A 17,705-nucleotide genomic window follows, 5' to 3' on the forward strand; every position below is an offset into this window, starting at 1 on the left:
TATGCAAAATCGATTCTTTTAGCCCTCACTGAAGTGTTTTGGACAATCTTAGGGACCATACTTCAGGAAGTACATAACGAATTTTGAGAGGGCACAGCACAAATTTACAAGAATGTTACCTGGAGTGAGGGATTACAGTTATAAGAATAAATACAAGAATTCATAATTCACCTTAGAGCAGATAATATCAACAGATTTGATATTATTATGAAGAGTTGTTACAGAAGCAATTCAGTGACATAGTTTACAGTGGCTAATCAGAGGTAATTGACAAAGAATTAGAGAAGATATGAAGGAAAATTGTGATCTGGTAACAATAACTTTTGTTATTCCCTGATTCCCTGATCAGATGGTGAACACAGATTCAATAGCAGCCTTTAAAAGGGAGTTGGAATAACACTTGAAGAAATAGTTTGTTTAAAGCATCTGGATAAATACTAGGAGAGTGTGTGTCATGAACAGTTTAAAGCTGTTTTAGCAAAGTTATTTATGATCAATGTATTTGTCTATGGTGTGTTTACTTCTTACCTATGGAGTGAGAGGTGATTTTAAACATCCAGCTGCAAGCCCTTATCACTTAAAAAGAAAGGTTAGTTTATCTCACATTTTCACTCTGGAGGTTTCTAGGCTACTCACACACTCAGAATTATTACAGACAAAGATAAAAGCACTTGTGAAAAGGAATCAATTTCAATTTCTGTTATGGCATTTCAAAGTCGGGGATGTTGCATTTTTTGAAGTGAGGGCTTCAAATTATAGTATTGTCTCAGCAACGCTGATGGCTTTCAGGGTAGGAACAGGGTTTGCTCCTCTCGAAAGCCATCACAACTGTTAAGAAGGGAGAGCAAACTTTCTCTATGTCTTTTATTTCTCTTTGTCACCCTGAAGTGCCAAGTGTTTCATGATGACTCTGTGCTTTTTTCGAGACAAAAATCAGCAGAGGCTGGAATCCAAGATAGACAAGCAGGAGGCTGGAAGAACACAGCAAGCCAGGCAGCTCAGGAGGTGGAGAAGTCAATGCTTCAGATGTAACCCTTCTGGGTTGTATCTGAAACGTTGACTTCTCCACCTGCTAATGCTGCCTGGCTTGCTGTATTCTTCTAGCCTCCTGACCAACTCTCTTATCCCACTTATCCCACTTTTCCGTTATTCTCCATAGGTAGGCAAAGATGGCCACTGTAACGTGAAAACTGCCAAATCATGTCAAACTTGCAAAGAATGGTCACCACTGGTACCTTCTCAAGGCAGCAAGTACGGACCTGGCCAGTGATGCCCACACTCTGTGAATGAACTTTTAAAATAAAAGTTTGTGAGAAGATTTGTAGCTTGGGTGCTCGTTGTTGTGGTTCTGTTCGCCGAGCTGGGAGTTTTTCTTGCAAAGGTTTCGTCCCCTTTCTAGGTGACATCTTCAGTGCTAGGGAGCCTCCTGTGCTAGGGACCCGATACCCAGCATGAGCAAAACCAACGTGGTTTACAAAATCCCATGCAAGGACTGCACAAAACACTACATAGGACAAACTGGAAGACAGCTAACAACCCGCATCCATGAACACCAACTGGCCACGAAACGACACGACCAGCTATCCCTAGTAGTCATACACTCAGATGACAAACAACATGAATTCGATTGGGACAACACCACTATTATAGGACAGGCCAAACAGAGAACAGCCAGGGAATTCCTAGAAGCATGGCACTCATCCACGAATTTGATCAACAGACACATCGACCTAGACCCTAGATACCGGCCACTGCAGCGGACAGCAACTGACAACCGGAAGCGGCAGATTCAAACCAGTATAAATGCCGGAGGAATCAGCACAGAAGCGCTTCACAGGAGGCTCCCTAGCACTGAAGATGTCACCTAGAAAAGGGACGAAACCTTTGCAAGAAAACTCCCAGCTTGGCGAACAGAACCACAAGAACTTTTGAAATATACAATCCATAGTTTTGAATACCAAATGCCTTTAAATCAAGTGCATTGTTTTTGTGTTCTTCGGCTAACTATTTAGAATGGGACATGTGAAACTCCAGGAGTGCCAGCTAGGTATGTCTATTTGTGATTCACTTGGAACATTCTAGTAGATTACAGTGGCCCATCAGAGGACATCAATTTAAGGCGATTGACAAAAGAACCTAAAATGAATTACGGTACTTTTTCTGCAACCACCGATTTTGGACTGCAGTCCCTGATCAAGGGTGAATGCAGATTCAATAGCAGCATTTCAAAGGGAATTGGAATATTACTTGAAGAAATATTTTTGTTTTTACGATTCTCGACAAACACTGGGACAATGTGTGCCATGAACAGTTTTAAGCTGCTTCACCATGCTCAATGTATTTGTTGACAAACATTGCAGGAACCTTGTGTATACCTTAAGACAATGACATCAATTGAAAAACTTAATTTATTATTTGTGAAGTGCTTTGGGATACATGAAAATGTTTACACATATTGCATGAATGTAAGGTTTTTTTTATCTTGTGGCAAGCAACTCAAATACCTTGGGAGCTTTTTGTTTAAATGATTAAATGAGGAATTGAATATCTGAATGTTAAAGTTGGGGTCCAGAAGACATGCATTTAATGATCGATATGTTCTGAATAAAACAGAGATTATCTCTTTTTTACAAACACTATCTCAATCTTGTTATGTTTCATTTGAGTTGCTTGCCACAAGACAAAAAAAACTTACATTCATGTAATTTGTGTAAACATTTTCATGTATCCCAAAGCACTTCACAAATAATAAATAATGTTTTTCAAGTGACGTCATTGCTGGACATCTGATAATGTATTTATTTTCCACCACTCAACCACATGCTATCAAATGAATAGCAGAATCATCTCCAAATCTTGCCTGCTGGAGATTGGGTGCATATACAGTTACAGAATAGATTTATGAACGTGACTGCATTTCTTTCCTTCATAAACCTTCAACCATGGCAAGATTCAACACCCATGTACTGACTAGCTTGTCAAATCAGAAGTTATTTTCAGATGATGAACAAAACAGAATATTTATAAACATATAGATATATCTTTTTGCTGAATATCTGGAACAAGTTTAAATGATAAATATGAGAATATTGACTCCAGGACACTTAAACTCTATTTTTCTTAATAAATAGCTGACCTATGTTGTGTTGTTACCTACAATGAGATCCCTTATAAGTTCCATGATGACAACTTGTGCAGTATATGATAGTATAGTATATCTGTAACAGTGTCAGTATTCAAAACATAAATGAGGAAGAAAATTGAGAGAAGAGGATGAAAGGGGGAGAAAAAAGTCATCACTCATATATATCTGCTCCAAAGGATACAATAATCTTTGAAGTAAGACCTTGAGGATGAAATTGGTCAAAATTGTCTCTTCATGAATCAGCAGTTGATTTTTCCTGCTCCTGATCTTCTTTTACCATTGAAAGATATGGAGCAAACTTTAAGTTGAATTGGAAACTGATTTTTGAATATGTTTCTCACTTTTATACAGTTTGAAATGGAAAATTTTGGCAAAATCTTGGTTTTCCAGGTCAACGTAAAATAAAAACTGGCAATGTACATCTCAACTTGAGGATCCACTTCATGCCCATTTTTCTGCACTAAACTGAAATACATTACTTGCTCGCAATTTCATAAGTTCAGTGAAGTTACCAACAGTAACCTGGCCCATATTTATGTTGGAGATGTCCAGTGGTCATGACTAGTGTTATATAAATGCTGGTCAGTCTTTCTTTGTTGGCTTAGATTAACTTTCAGCCCCCTTGATTGTACACAGAAGTGCAGAGTGGAATCATATAAGAGCTTGAATGACGTACAATGGCAAGATTTGTGGCAAAATCATGATGTCTGGCAAAGTTTGTCTCGACATCAGAAGGAAATTCTGCATCTTTTATGGATTTGCTGAGCAACAACGTGAGTTTCTTGCTGTCCCTTTGTTAATTGCTAAATGCCTTATTAACATCACAATTTGTCTCATTTATATTCAACACCTTATCTCACAAAACATGCTAAACAAGCTTAACATAAATAATTATCAACATTGAAAGCAGAGCGTCTACTTGACAACTTCAGCTCATTGCTGGCCGTGAGCAGTCTCCATGTTGCCCAGCACCAAACTGCGTCTCAGAGCACAATCCATGGGCATCAGCCACGCACATACATCATTTTCAAACATTGATATTTGACATTGTCAAGTCCTCATGATCCTCATGCTATCTTTACCGTCCATTTGCAGGACACTTTAGGAAGTACAGATTTGCATTGCAGGTACAATGGCAACTAGTACTGAAATGTTGCAGTTCTAACACTTTTATATACACCTAGCTCACATTTTGAATCAGACTGCACCCCAGGACTGCTCACTTGCTCCCTTAGTATCTACCAATGCTTTAGTAGCATCGATGTCTTGCCTTGGTGCTTCAGCCAGAGCCAAAGGGTATCAGTACTGCAGTATTGGTTTTGCTGCATAGATCAGTTGGGAGGAGTGCTCCAGTATAGTCCAACCAGATCATGTCACATCCTCCCATTTTGGTGTGCTCTGCACAGTTGGAGCTGGCAATGTGATGATGTGATAGACATTCAGGAGATGGAGAACAAGAGCAGTTATCCAGTAAGAATGTCAAGGCATTGAGGAAGAGTGAGGTCTTATTGTGCATGACACAGTTCAGATGCAAGTCACTGATTGACATTCAGTTCCAGGAGAGAGGGGTTAGATGCAGAGAACCTAATAGAATGCAGTTGGTCATGACACCAGCATTTAACTTCCATTGTGGGGTAATCTGCAGCCTTGGATGGCTTTTATGCGCTCACTTTCTCTGGCTGTAAATAAAAACTCAAGACTGGAATTTCCAATTGGTTCCCGGTATGTGATATTTCCAATGGACAAAATGTGGATGTCCAGTGAGCACTAGGGACAAAGTAGCAGTGATTTAGGGTTGTTAAATAGCATGCCATGTGACCCTGTGGCTAACAGTTGAAGCTTTACATGTACAATGAGAAGTTATGTTAACTTCAGATCATCTTGCAGTGAAAGGAAGAAGTGAAATCAGACTGCTGACTCGGCAAAAGGTTCATTCTTTGCAACTTCTGTGGTTGAAAAAAGAGATAAAATAAGACAAATAAGAGGAACCATGGAAGTACATACCTCCTGTTTACATGTGACCCTTGGAATCTTGAAGGGTTTTGATTAAGGAATACATAATCAAACATTCTGGAAGGTTGGGAGAAAAAACAAATAGAAACATTGGAAGTGGTAATTGAAACCCACCATTGTGAAGAGGAGACCTCAGAGATGACTATAACTCGTTGCAGAGAATCTGACAAGTTAGTCATGCATGGTTAGCATTAAAATTCAAGTCAGGATGCTTACAGTGACACCGTAGCAATCCAGAGTAGTGAATTTAATATAAAATTGCTAGGAATTAATGATATACATATGGAACAGGTGATTTAAATACTAATAAATATTAGGTTTTACTAGACTCTAGCTTGAGTGCCATTTTGTCCATAACATCAGTTGGTGCCTTCATCCAAGGGTCAACATTAACTAACTAGTGTGGGATAGTGATTAAACAATGATTAGGGCAATAGAATGGGGTCCGATGTGCGTAAGTATCACTTCGGCCTCCAGGGACCTGCATTAGTCTACTGTGTATTATTTTGTGAAGAGGGTTCACTTAGTTGGGCTTTAAATTTATTGGCTTTGTACAATCCCTTCATTGCTGAGAGGCGCCAATCGACACCTTGACTCTGTTCCTACCTTCTGAAGAGCATCTCATCCCAACCCACCTCCCCCCCCACCCTATCCCTGCAAATCTGCATTTCCCATGACTAATCCACCTAACCTGCTGTGGGAGGAAACTGGAGCACCCTGAGGAAACCCACGTAGATATAGGGAGTATGCTCAAACTACACAGACAGTCACCCAAGGCTGAAGCGACCAAGGTCCCTGGTACTGTGAGGTGTGCCGCCTTCGACACTGAAGGCAAGCGATCAAGGCTTGTCTAGGATTTGAACCGAAGACCTCTCGCATGTCTGTGCTGTACAAGCCCCTAAGTGAAAATGATACCTCTAGATCAATGATTTGGAGGTGTTGGTGTTGGACTGAGATGTACAAAGTTAAAAATCACACAACACCAGGTTATAATCCAATGGGTTTATTGGAAGTACTAGCTTTCAGAGTGCTGCTCCTTCATCAGGTGGTTGTATAGTATAAGATCAAAAGACACAGAATTCATAGCAAAAGTTTACTGTGTGATGTAACTTAAATTATATATTGAAAAAGACCTGGATCTTTTTTAGATCTTTATCAATATATAATTTTAGTGTAAACTTTTGCTATAAATTCTGTGTCTTACAATCTTATACTCCACAATCACCTGATGAAGGAGCAGCGCTTCAAAAGCTAGTGCTTCCAAATAAACCCGTTGGATTGTAACCTGGTGTTGTGTGATTTTTAACCTAGATCAATGAGCCATTGCCAGGTTTCTTTCTTGACAGAGCTCAAATTTAATGCAAACAATAAGCTTTCATAAAATACCAGGTACAGTGTACTTTATATGGTATTCACGTAAAGTTTAAAGGTCAAATATGAGAATCAGATCAAATTTCTCAGCAGGAAGAGTTATTATTCCATTAAAATGCTGTTAGTGTGTCACAAGAAGCATATAATTTTGCATACCAATGTGTACCACATAAGAATCTGCCATTGCTCATTTATACTTATAAGACAATAAAACTACATTGTTAAACCAAAACACAATTTTAGTTCAGTTGATTGGACAACCTCGAAACTGTACCTGATAATACGTCTTCAGTATCACATTGAACTGTGAGGAACAGGTATAATGATTTCACTTGAATTGTAATTGGGTGGAAAATTGTCTTGTCCAAATACTGCTTCAAATGTCTCAATGATTCTGGAGCATTCCAGTAAAATCCAGGACAGGTGTCAAGAGCTATCATTGTATAATATGTTACACCATTTTGTTGTTCAGAAGTTGTTAATTCTGAAAGAATTCATTACACTAGTTGTCAACAAATAGCATAGGAATTGCTTATTAAGGAAACTTGGGTAGAAATCCAGTTTTGGTGTCTTTAGAACACAAACGTTGAGTTCCTTTATATGTTTGAATATTCATGTTTCCCGAAAGGCCTCAATTATAAATGAAAGCCACTGACAGGACAGCTGCCAGTTTCCTGGATTTGCAATACCAACTTGAACAGGGCAATGGCCAATATCAACTTATACAAGTGGACTTGATGGGATGAGTTTGAAGACTCAGGAGGGTTCGAGTGCAGATGTCTGCAGCTGATAAATTCAAAGTGGTGTTTATTTCGTGTTGTCATTCTGCCTATGTTCATCGAAACTTGCTTCTCCTTGCTTCCCACACAACCAGAGTGCTGATAGTTTTTCTGACCCGATCCACTTTCCACATGGGAGGGCTGGGAGATATAAGGACAAAGTGTACAGTATGTCTTGTAAAAAGAGGTGACCTGAGCCCTTTTGAATAATACATACCTGAATAATAAATGGCTATTAATCAATATACACAGTGGCACAGTGGTTAACACTGCTGCCTCACAGCGCCAGAGACCTGGGTTTAATTCCCGCCACAGGCAGCTGTCTGCGTGGAGTTTGCACGTTCTCCCCGTGTCTGCGTGGGCTTGCTCTGGTTTCCTCTCACAGTCCAAAAATGTGCAGGTTAGGTGAATTGGCCATGCTTAATTGCCTGTAGTGTTAAGTGTAGGGGAATGAGTCTGGGTGAGTTGCTCTTCGGAGGGTCGGTGTGGACTTGTTGTGCCGAAGGGCCTGTTTCCACACTGTAAGTAATCTAATCTAAATGTTTTACTGAGGTATGAGAAAAGCTTGGGAAACGATGATAAGGGCTCTGGAGGAAGCTTGCTGTGATGTTACAGAGCTGTGCATCACTGTGTATAAATACCACAGTGTGGATGGAGTTTTAATACCTTGGAAGGTTTGAAAATAGAAGGGTCATTCTTCCTGAAGTGACAATTAGAGTTAAGCTCTCTGGAAGACATATAGAGAACACATGGGCTTAACACACAAAGAAGATAGATTACTCATGAACTAATATTAGTCAGAACTGGTGTATTCCTGATAACCATGCTCAGGACTATTTAGTATTAATGTATGATAGTTTGACTTTGAAATTTAAACTTGAAGATAATAATTGACTTTGCCTACTTCTTGGCCATTCCGTAAACAACACAAACTCAAAGTGTGGCATAAAATGACGTAGCAAAAGACACATGACTCCAGACCCACACCGATATAGTTGACTTTTTAATTATCTGCTAGCCTTACAGACCACTCAGTTCAAAGATAATTAGAGATGGACAACAAATTTTGTTAGTGACACCCACATCTCATGAAAATATTAATAAAAAGGCAATGAGAGTCCATGGGATAGAAATGTATTTATTATTATTAATTCTTAGTACACAGAGCTGGAGTCTAAAATAGGACCGTAGGCCTTAGGTCTTTAGTACATTAATTTAGGTAAGCTGCTGGTGTCTGTCATACCCCAACAGCAAACACATCGTTTTGAAGGGGACATATTTTGACATGTTTGCCATATTGGATGTAGCTGTCAACTAAGGGGTAGAGTCTTGACAGGGGTGGAAGAAGGAAAATGGAAGCAGAATGATTTTATTTGATACTTCTTTTACACTGCACAATGTTGATGCCTCTTTTTCATTCATACAATTTACCTGTACAATAAGAGCATACTTCATCTGATTGTGTTGTGCCATTTTTAATTGGTCTGACTTCAAAAAGTAAAAACCTTTAGAATTGCATTAAATTATTGCAGTTTGTAAATATTAATTTTGGCTTCCACAGTTTTGACTCAGTCCAGCTCAGGTGTCACAAATATGTTACCTCAACATTATATTTTATAAGAAAAGCTAATTTGTCTTTAAAATGAATGAGAGAAATCTTACAAGATGGCTCTCACAACCACATGATTTCTGTTGTGGATTCAATTGCAATGAAAAGATAAAAATCAGATTGTGTTAACTTAAGAATCAATCACAATAGATCATTGAGTAATTCAAGAATACCAGGAGTGTCCATAGAACTTTACAACTGTAACAAGTCAAAAGCCTTTATCATGTTAAAAAGGATACAGGAGGGGCATCACAAGGAATTCCATCATAATTGACTTTGCTTTGGGTCACTCTGATTCATTGGAATTAATAATTTCAGCCACTTTGATAAAGGGGTAGAGTTAAATCGTGATTGGAGAAAGCCATTTTAAGACATTGTCGGAATGTCATGAGTGAGAATCTTACAAATAAACATTATTTCTTAGTATACAACAGAGCAAGGCATACAGCTGCATTGACTACTAAGAGCCACAACCAGCTGTACCACAAAAGTTAAACAGAGGAGACTTCACCACTCCCAAAATTTGTTCTGTTCATTCCACCTCTCGGCACATCTCCAGACAGAAGCCAGCACAACTGCTGAAACTGACTTCTAGATTTCAATCTCTTCATTTAATAAAGAAAACATTAAGCATACCCAATCTGCAACAATAATAGTGACTGTTCTCAGTTCCAACTTCACTCGTAATATTTATGCTGACATGTTGAAAATTTCTACATTTTAACTAATAGTTTTATCACTGTTCACTAAAGCAACATCCAGAATTAGTCATGTCATACACTAACTTTTTATCTTGTTTAAAACATAAAGCTGTGTTGCTAGCTAGTTTTAAATTGAAACACTCAAAAACTAAAAAGGGACTACAAACGAGCTTATATGAAAGAAAAGCTTAGTTCATGGACTACCCAGAGGCTATGACTGATACATGGTTCTGACATAAGTCTTTTTAGCTTTCAAAAAGCCCTAACTCTTTCCTTTACACCACATTGGTCCTCATGATTTTAGCACCTGAAACAGGCCTTCTCTTTGTCTTGAATATCCTTTTAGTGACTTGTTTATCCTTGGTACAGTTATGGACCAGGCCAGACGCCCTCAAAATATTTCAAGAAAATAGTCCTAACCCTAACTTAGCCAGTTGTTTTAAGCAGGTGTAACACAGAAATTCCAGGAGGGATGCAATTGATCAAACCACGTAGTTTTGAACAAAACAAAATTGATTTACTAGATGAAGCAAAGACAACAGAATATAGAATAATGTAACCTATCTGAAAACCCAACAGAATATTCTAATTTAATGATGTTGTTCCAAATACTTGCAACAATCCTCATAAATACCCCTTGGCAAAAAAGGAAAAATTCAAACACAGGTTCTTGTAGAAGAGAGAGATGGCAGAGGGATTCAGCATGGAACACTTTCTTCTGTGTCGCTGTTTCTTTGACCAACAGCCTCAAAACTGACTGACCACTTGCTCTGAACAGCCCAGACTGCTAAAACCAAAACCAAACCAGACCAGAGAAAAGCTGAACTGGGAGAACTGGCCACTCCTCTTTCATTGTGCAAGTGCTTTTTTAAAAACTTAAAAACTTCCTTAAGTGGATCAACCCAGATATTTCGGAACCTGTGTCTTTATGACCTCCTGAAAAATAAAACGAGGACAACATAACCTTGTTAACAGAGCAGTATCATCAAAGGCCTAATCGCCCTTTTAATTCTAGCTCAGATTGGAAGAAAGGTCAGTGATGTTCTGTTTTTCCCAGTGGGATACAGCATTTTTATATATTCCCTTTCAAAAACTACATCAACATTGTCATTGTTCCTTTCCCCTTAATTTATATGCCCAATCCTCTGAAACATCTGATCAATGATGGACACCCCTATAGACAATCCTAGGTTCTCCATGATCTCTTGATGTTTACTGGATATCATAAACATCAGGCGTTGGGATCTTACAAAGTATCCCATTAATTCACATTCCAAATTTAATGGTTATATTCTTTTCAGACATTTCCCAGACTTGCTTATCTCTAAGGGCTGCTTGAATTCTGTTACTCATTTTATTTATTGCTGTCTTTATCAAATTCTGTTATCACTCTTATATTTTCCAATGTCCTAATCATAGAATGTACAAAAGGAAGTTAGTTCTTACTACTTGCTATAAGATCTATTACATTATTTATATTATAAAGTTAGTTATATGTAAAGTTTCATATTTACACCTACTGTTCATATTCTTTAGTAAATAAGTTGTGAGCAGTTTCAGTCTCACCTGACTTTGGACACTCAGTTAGGCACTATCCCTCTATCTTGCACCTGCATTATAACTTGTTCTAGTCACATCCTGCTTTCTCAGATGAAATTTGCTATCCCTGCTCTGACTAACTCTTTTTACTATTAAGATAACATCTTTTTCATTGATATGACAAAAACTCAATCACAACTCAATGAACTTATCTGATCTCCTGGTTTTTACAAGACATAACCCAACCTTATGATTTGTCTCTTTTATTGTGGGATCCTACTTTTCATTTTAATGCTTGCTTGCTACAAACTTCATGCTGTCTGTTCTGACACAGCTCTTATCGAATGGTCTCCTATTCTCATCTGCAGCTATTGTTTTTTACAGAACTCCCTCTATGTTAATTTGTAAGGTTCTTTGTTCAAAGTAGACCCCGTTACCTCAAGATAACTCCTTCTCAAAGGTACCAGTGTGCTAGCTTACGGTCTCACTTTCATGCTGGATCAGGCAATCTAATTCTGTTACTGTAGCTATATTTATGCCAATGGGTGACCACATTATGCCACTTTTGACCAGGGGCTGCCCCAACACTGACTTGCATTTTTTTTCCAGTAAACATCTCACCTAACCAGGGCAAAATCCTTGTACTAACTTAGTAGTTCTTAACAGCTCACAAATTATTTGTTCTTATTTACTTCCAGCCTGCTGCATCTCGTTTCTCACTCATTACCTCCCACTTCTATCCCTCAACTGTTCTGGTTTCCTCTCCCTCCTTTCAGTTTGCAGTCTTCTTCCTCTGTCTGTCACACCACTCCTCTCATGCACCCTTGCATGGAAAGTGAGTGAGTAATGGGGTGTGTTGAACTTAGTAATCAGATAGCCAACATTAGAAGGACTGCTTCGGGAGAAAGAAAATTGTTATAAACTGAAAAGGATAATTATACATTAATGTACATCTAGTGTACAAAGTTATAAGAGAGCTTTCGTCAATGGTTTGATGGTAACTCAAGAAACAAGATGGTGGTTATAACTCCTCCTGGAAGGTAAATAGGAAGAAGACCCTCCACAGGTTGGCTTCTCTAATGATAACAAACTAGTCAGAGACTCTTCTTGTGATATAAATGCATGTCTTGTGACCTTTTGACTCAACTCTGGCCAGAACCAGTGTACTACAGTCCTCAGTAAGCATACCACAGTACTGGATATTACAGGTGAGTCCATAAAGAGATGCTAGACCTCAATGCTCTCCTGAATCCCAATGAGCGACAAGCTGATCCTCCTTCAGTGACTACAATGCCAGAATTGGGAAGGACTCAGACCTCTGGAATGATATAATTGGCAGAGAGGGGATCGAGAAATTTGACAACAATGATATACTGCTCCAGTCTAATGTTGAAGACACAACATTATCATAACCAACACCATGGTCACCAGAAAGACCAGTACAAGGCCTTATGGCAATATCCTTGCTCCGACCACTGGTATCTGGTCAGCTATATTATCATATGAGTGAGGGATTACAAGGCCATGTATATCAGCCTTGCAGTGACACAAGTCAAGAATTGCTAGAAGGATGACTACCTAATTTGTTTTGTCATCAACATCAATGCTGCACTGAAACATTGACAGCAACAGAAACAATGCCACAGGAAAGTAAACACAAGCCACAAAAGACCTTGATAAAGAGCCCTATTCAGCCTATGTCTCAATGCCAACCTGATGGAATGGTGGCTCGGTCACAGAGCAGGGACCTGGGTTCAATTCTACCTTTGGGGATCTCTCTCTGTGGAACTTGCACAGACAGAGACACATTGTCTCTGTGTCTATCGGATGCTCCAGTTTCCTTCCACAGTCCAAAGATGTGCAGGTTAGGTGGCTTGGCCATGCGAAATTGCCCATAGTGTCCAGGCATATGTAAGTTAAGTGGATTAGGCATGGGATATGCAGGATTACAGGGATAGGGTAGGGGTCTGATCTGGAAGGGATGCTGTTTAGAGGGTTGATGTAGAATTGATGGGCTGAATGGCCTGCTTCCACACTGTAGGGATTTGATGATTCTATGACTGTTGAGGATCCAAAGACACAGAGTATCAACGTGGTCTGCCCTCAAAGCCTCTACAATGACCAACAGTGAAGAGAGACTTGGTCAACAAAGAAACACCAAGACTAATTCAATGAGAATGACCGGGGATCCAGGAGCTGATAAGCCACAAGGTAAAATATTTCTGACCATTAAACAGCAACCCAATGTGACAATCATAAAGCAGCTTTACAGAAGACTGAAGGCTGAATTCCAGCAAAAAAAGATCATGACCAAAAGAAGAGATGGTGGATGAGGAAGGCACAGGAGATCTAGCGGTTAGCTGATAACCAGAATGCACATGGAGTCTTTATCATCGGCTGCACTCCGCTACTGGTGAAGAGCAGAGAGCTATTTACCAAGGCCAAAGAGCAGTTCGCACCTATTGGAAGAGCACTTTGAAGGTTAGCAGAGATCAGCATTAAACAGAGACTTTAGGCCTAAGCAAATGTTTGGCTCTGCGCAAACTGTGTTGAGTTTCTTGGAGGATTTTTCATTGTTAGGCCCAATGAGTTTCTTACTATATCTGACCAAATTCATCTCATTGACCAAATAGCTCACCGTATAACCCAGAATTGACTGGTACCTCTGGCACCAGTACTTAGTTTAAAAGCTTGTTGTGCACCTGGACAAGCACTGTGCAATTCCTGACTTTTGCTCAGACTGGTGGACAAGGGGAAATTGTCATTCCTCTTTGTGGGCACAGAAATGAAGTTCCTGCCAGTCAGGGTGGGGTATAGGTGCGCTGGCCATGTCCCCCAGGATCAGAAGTGGAGGCCATGACACAAGGTAATGCCAGGTTCTCTTTAGGCTCCTTCTTCAAGTGTGTTCACAGATGTTAGCAACTAATGAAGCACCGTCACCCAGCATGGAAACTAATGACCAGCATTTCTTTGCACAATTCATTTCATGCAGAACTTCATTATTGTACATTGCTTATTTTTACAGAGACTATAATAAGACAAGGACCGAGAAAATATTTCTCAGATTCATTGTACAAGGCCAAAGCTGGAGATGAAATGAATAACCATTTGAAATCTGTAGTCAATGATAATGTTCTGAGTGTTTCCCTGAAGGCATTACACAAAAACAGCAAATGTTCTTCGATACTTTCAGTCCTCCATCAGAGGTTTCCAGAATATTTATTCCTTTGATTTACTTTTTATAATGCTAAATTTATGTATTACTTTCTATTATGCAAGGCAATTCATCTTCAACTTGCAAATGCCTGAAAATGATTTAGAGTGCAAAACGTAATCCATGATTAAAATAATATGATTAAGTCATGAAACATAAAATATTTGAATATTGTGGGATCTGTTTTCTGGTCTCTTTGGCACCAAAGTCATCTGTCAAATAAGTTGCTGGTTAATGCATTCAGCTGCTGTATAGAAATGTAACTTTTCAATTAGCATCTTTGCTGATGGAAAGTTAAGTTCAACTGGAATAGGTATAATTTAGCATCTTGGTGAGTAGAACTGTACCTTTTAACTCCATATGTAAATGGGAAACTGCAGGTATGGTTGTGCGGATCAGAACATTGAAATTTGTTGACAAAAAATATAGAAAGTACATGTTACTGAATTGGAATACAAAAAAAAGTGAAAAATACATGCACATTTGGAAGAAAATGGACTAGTTAGTGATAGGCAGTGTGGTATTATATAGGGAAGGTCATGTCTCACCAACCTGATGAGGGAAGGGCTGCAGATGTAGTTAAATGGACTTTAGTAAAGCACTTGACACATGGAAGTTTGATACAAAAACTAAAATCACACAGGAATCAAAGTGGGCTAGCTAGATGGATAAAAAACTGGCTTGGTCATAGAAGGTAACAGTAGAAGAGTGTTTTTCAGAATGGAGATGGGTAATAACTATTGGTATCCCACAGGAATCAGTCATAGGTCCTCTGTTGTTTGTAGTATATATAAATGATCTGGAGGAAAATGTGCAGGGTCTGATTAGTAAGTTTGCAGATGACATTGGTTGAGATGCTGATAGTGTTGACGATTGTGAAAGGATACAACAGGATATAGCTAGATTGGCAACTTAGGCATAGAAATGGCAGATGGAGTTTAATCCAGACAAATGCAAAGTGATGCATTTTGGAGGATCAAATTTAGGTGTGGATTATATTGTAAAAGGCAGAACCATTAGGAACATTAATGTACAGACGGATATGTGCGTGCAGGTCCACAGTTTCCGACAAGTGGCAAAACAGGTGGCCAAGGTGATTAAGAAAGCATATGACGTGCTTGCCTTCATCGACCAGGATATGGAGTACAAGAGTTGGCAAACAATGCTGCAGCTGTATTAAAAAAAAACCTTTGTCAGGCTGTATTTGGAGTATTGTGTGTACGTGGTCACCAGAAGGGTGTGGAAGGTTTGGAGAGAGTGCAGAGAAAGTTCATCAGGATATTGCCCGGTCTCGAGGGCAATGGCTATGAGGAAAGATTAAAAGGACTAGGATTGTTTTCACCATAAAATGGCGACTGAGAGGAGACCTGATGGAGTTTTACAAAATTATGAGGGGCATAGTGAGGGTGGATAGTCAGAGACTTTTTCGCAGGTTTGAACTTTCAATTATAAGAGGGTGCAGGTTCAAGGTGAGGGGGGAAAGTTTAAGGAAGATGTGCAAGGAAACTTTTTCATGCAGAGAATGGCAGGAGCCTGAAACGCACTGTCAGGAGAGGTGGTGGAAGCAGGCATATTGGCGACATTTAAGAGACGACTGGACAGTAACACTAACAGGAAGGAAGAGAAGGACACAGACCAAGTAAGGGTAAAAGATTTGTATTTTACTTTAGTTAGGGTGTGACGATCAGCACAGGCTTGGAGGGCCAATGGGCCTGTTCCTGTCCTGTGTTCTTTGTTACTTGTTCTAAAGCATAACAAGTAAGTCAGCATTGAAACACTTTTTTAATGGATCCTTTAGCAGAGGTATTCTGTGAAGAAGACCTTGAAATAAATAAGTTGAGCCAAATGTGACTCTTAACTCAAAGAAAAATCAGTCAAGAATAACTGGAGGGAAAAAAAAGGGCTCATAAACAGAATACATTAGAAACAGGAAGAGCCCATTCAACCTCTTGTGCCCACTCTGCCATTCAATAAGATCATGGATGATCTGATTGTAACCTCAATTTTACATTCTCACCTAACCTTCATAATCTTTCAACCTTGCTTAACAAAAATTTATTTATCTCTGCCCTAAAATTACTCAAGGAATTTTCTTCAATCAATGGTTCAGGAAAAGTATCCCAAAGACGTATGATTCTCTGACTGAAAAACATGGATGTTGCCAGGATTGGAGGTTTTGAACTATAGGGAGAGGCTGAATAAGCTGGAGCTATTTTCCTTGGAGCTTCAGAGACTGAGAGGTGACCTGATAGAGCTTTATAAAATCATGAGCGGCATGGATATGGTAAGTAGACAAATCTTTTCCCTGGGATGGGAGAGTCCAGATTAGAGGGCATAGGTTTACGGTGAGAGGGGAAAATTTTAAAAGGGACATAAGGGGCAACGTTTTCACACAGAGGGTATGAGCTGCCAGATGCAATGGTGGAGGCTAGTATATTTGCAACATTTAAAAGGCATCCAGCAAGGAGGGGACATGAAAAGTCCTTGGTTGGTAGGATTAGGGAAAACCCAAAGGCTTTCTAAAGGGTTGTCAGGAATAAAAGAATGACTAGGGTAGGAATAGTTCCAGTCAAGGATAGTAGTGGGAAGTTGCGTGTGGAGGCTGAAGAAATTGGGGAAACACTGAATGAATACTTTTCACCAGTATTCACTCAGGAACAGGACATTGTTGCCGATGTGAATATTGAGTCACAATTAATTAGAATGGATGGCTTTGAGATATGTAGGGAAGAGGTGTTGGAAATTCTGGAAAGGGTGAATATAGATAAGTCCCCTGGGCCTGATGGCATTTATCCTAGGATTCTCTGGGAAGCAAGGGAGGAGATTGCAGATCCATTGGCCTTGATTTTTATGTCCTCGTTGTCTCCAGGAATAGTGCCAGAAGACTGGAGGATAGCAAATGTGGTTCCCTTGTTCAAGAAGGGGAGTAGGGATAACCCTAGTAACTATAGGCCGGTGAGTCTTACCTCAGTTGTGGGCAAAGTCTTAGAGAGAATTGTAAGGGATAGGATTTATGAACATCTGGATAGGAATAATGTGATCAAGGATAGTCAGCATGGTTTTGTGTAGGGCAGGTCGTGCCTCACAAACCTTATTGAATTCTTTGAGAAGGTGACTAAGGAGGTGGACGAGGGTAAAGCGATAGATGTGGTGTATATGGATTTTAGTAAGGCGTTTGATAAGGTTCCCCATGGTAGGCTACTGCAAAAAATACGGAGGTATGGCATTGAGGGTGAGTTGGAGGTTTGGATTAGGAATTGGCTGGCTGGAAGGAGACAGAGGGTAGTAGTTGATGGTAAAGGTTCATCTTGGAGTGCAGTTACTAGCGGTGTTC

Source organism: Hemiscyllium ocellatum, chromosome 4 (genome assembly GCF_020745735.1).
Source record: "Hemiscyllium ocellatum isolate sHemOce1 chromosome 4, sHemOce1.pat.X.cur, whole genome shotgun sequence".
NCBI classification, from domain to species: Eukaryota; Metazoa; Chordata; class Chondrichthyes; order Orectolobiformes; family Hemiscylliidae; genus Hemiscyllium; species Hemiscyllium ocellatum.